Source organism: Lathyrus oleraceus, chromosome 3 (genome assembly GCF_024323335.1).
Source record: "Lathyrus oleraceus cultivar Zhongwan6 chromosome 3, CAAS_Psat_ZW6_1.0, whole genome shotgun sequence".
Taxonomy (NCBI): Eukaryota; Viridiplantae; Streptophyta; class Magnoliopsida; order Fabales; family Fabaceae; genus Lathyrus; species Lathyrus oleraceus.
In genome coordinates this window covers 490,813,397-490,815,877 of record NC_066581.1, presented here as the reverse complement: position 1 = coordinate 490,815,877, position 2,481 = coordinate 490,813,397, and positions in this window count along the sequence as shown.

Below are 2,481 nucleotides of genomic sequence, written 5' to 3'. Positions count from 1 at the left end.
TCTCCGTTGGTGTCGATAAACGTTGAGTCTCCCTTTCGTCCTATGACGTCTGGTTGAGTTTTCTCCTTCTCCGTTGGTGTCGATAAACGTTGAGTCTCCCTTTCGTCCTATGACGTCTGGTTGAGTTTTCTCCTTCTCCGTTGGTGTCGATAAACGTTGAGTCTCCCTTTCGTCCTATGACGTCTGGTTGAGTTTTCTCCTTCTCCGTTGGTGTCGATAAACGTTGAGTCTCCCTTTCGTCCTATGACGTCTGGCTGAGTTTTCTCCTCTCCGTTGGTGTCGATAAACGTCGAGTTTTTCCTATTCGTCCTATGACGTCTAGTTGTACCTGTCCCCATGTGGATTTACCTCTCCGTTGGTCTTGGTAAACGTTGAGTTTTTCCCATTACGTCCGCTGACGTATGGTTGTATATCTCTTTCCATTCATCCGATGATGATTGGTTACCTCTCCGTTGGTTTTGGTAAACGTTGAGTTTTTCCCATTTCGTCCGTTGACGTATGGTTGTATCTCTTCCAGTCATTCATTAATGTCTGGTTACCTCTCCGTTGGTCTTGGTAAACGTTGAGTTTTTCCTAGTTGTCCGTTGGCATCTAGTTGTGATTTTTATTCCCATTCATCATCGTTGTGATGTCTGGATGTGGCCATACCCTTTGAAAACAAAAACCAAAAAATAATAATGTACCCAGTAATAAGTATCAGATCCCAGTGGACGTTTCCATTATTGGATCCCTGCATTGTGCAAATTCTACGGTTCTTAGTATTCAATCCCTGTTTACCCTGAAAGTCTGACAGCCGCTGCTATCATCCGTTCGGGTTCCCAGCTGATTGAATAGGGGCAGCTGTAGCACCTCAAATTTGCACCTATCATTGTACATACATTCTCATATTAGGTCATAACATTTAACATAGTCCACACTACATAGCATTGCATTGTCCTTTGCCCAAGTGCAAGATCATCAGAAGGATTAGGTCAAACTGGTCAGGAGATCAGTCAATCAAGCAGGCAAGTATAATTTCCATTGAGACAAGGCCCTAGGGTTGGTCCAACATGTTCACATGACTTGGGGATCCATTTGAAGTGTTTAGGTCAAGGATTGGATGCTCAGAGGTCATCAGTCAATGCACAATCAGTCAGAAACCCTAAAAAGTCAAACTTGGTCAACTGGGTTTGATTTTATGGTTTTGATGGATGGATTTGGTTTGAGAGGGCTTATTCATGTCCAAATAGGCCTCATATATCATGGCAAACAACATCATTGAAGAATTTGAAGCCAAATCAGAAATTTCCAAAAATAGAAACTGGACCTGTAATTTTAACTGCCAAAAATGGAAACTTCTTGAGCCTAAACTTACATCATGATACAAGCTTCAAATGAATTTTTGCCCAACATGAAAGTTGAAGATCTTGTTCTCCCATTTCCAAAAAGTCCAAGAACTCTCAATTCCCATGTATGGTTGGCAAGATATGATCAATTCATTCTCAAAATTTCTTGAACTTCAAAAGGCCATATCTCTCAAACCATTTGGCCAAATTTGGTGAGGTTTTTTCCAACAAGTCATATTTAATCTCCTCTTTCCAAAAATGTAACCCTCATGCACCAAAACCTCATGGATCAAAATGGACTTTTTTGACTCACTTGAATTATTTTTAAGTGAAGTGAAATTATGAACTTTTGATTTAACCATTTTTAATCCACTTTGCCATTCAAATATGTTCAGACATGTTAAATTGGTTGTGTTACAAGCCCAAATTCGTGGCCTTTACCATTACACCTCACCATTTGAATAAAAGTGGCCATTTAGCAAATTGCTTCATAAAACTAAACCATGTTTAGCATCCACTTAAGCCAACCTTAAACAGAAGATATAAAGACATTTTTCTGCCATTTTGAACCCTAGCAGCCACAAGAAAGCACAGAATTTCATTCCTCCCCAAAAACCTCATTTTCTTCATTTTTGAATTTCGACCAAAAACTCAAAAGAGCAAGGTTCTGGTTTGGTTGCTTCATCATTCAACATCTATTTTGAACACATTTCAAGCACCTTTTCCCAGCTGTAACCAAAGAGAAGCATGCTGCTACATGAAGCATTCAGCAATGGCAGAGTTGATTTGGAGTTCCTTCAAGCACTCTCGAGCTAAACAACTTCATTCATACATCATTTGAAGCCTTCTAGCACACCTGTTTCAAGCCAAAACCACAAGATAACAACTGAATCCACACTGCACTTCAGAACTGGTAAATTTTCAATCTCCTTATTTCATCAAATCAATACATGCTTTAGAAAGGTCTATCCATGCTGAGCTTCATGATGGTTTTGCTTTTGAAAATGGTTGATTATTTCTTGAGTTATGTTGAAATGAAGTTTGGTGATGAATTCTATTCTTGCTCGATTCATGAGTTATGTTGTGTTTTAGTGAAAATCAATGTTGGATTCGTGTTATGTGAAGCTTGTTGATCATTTTGGTATGCTCAATTTCA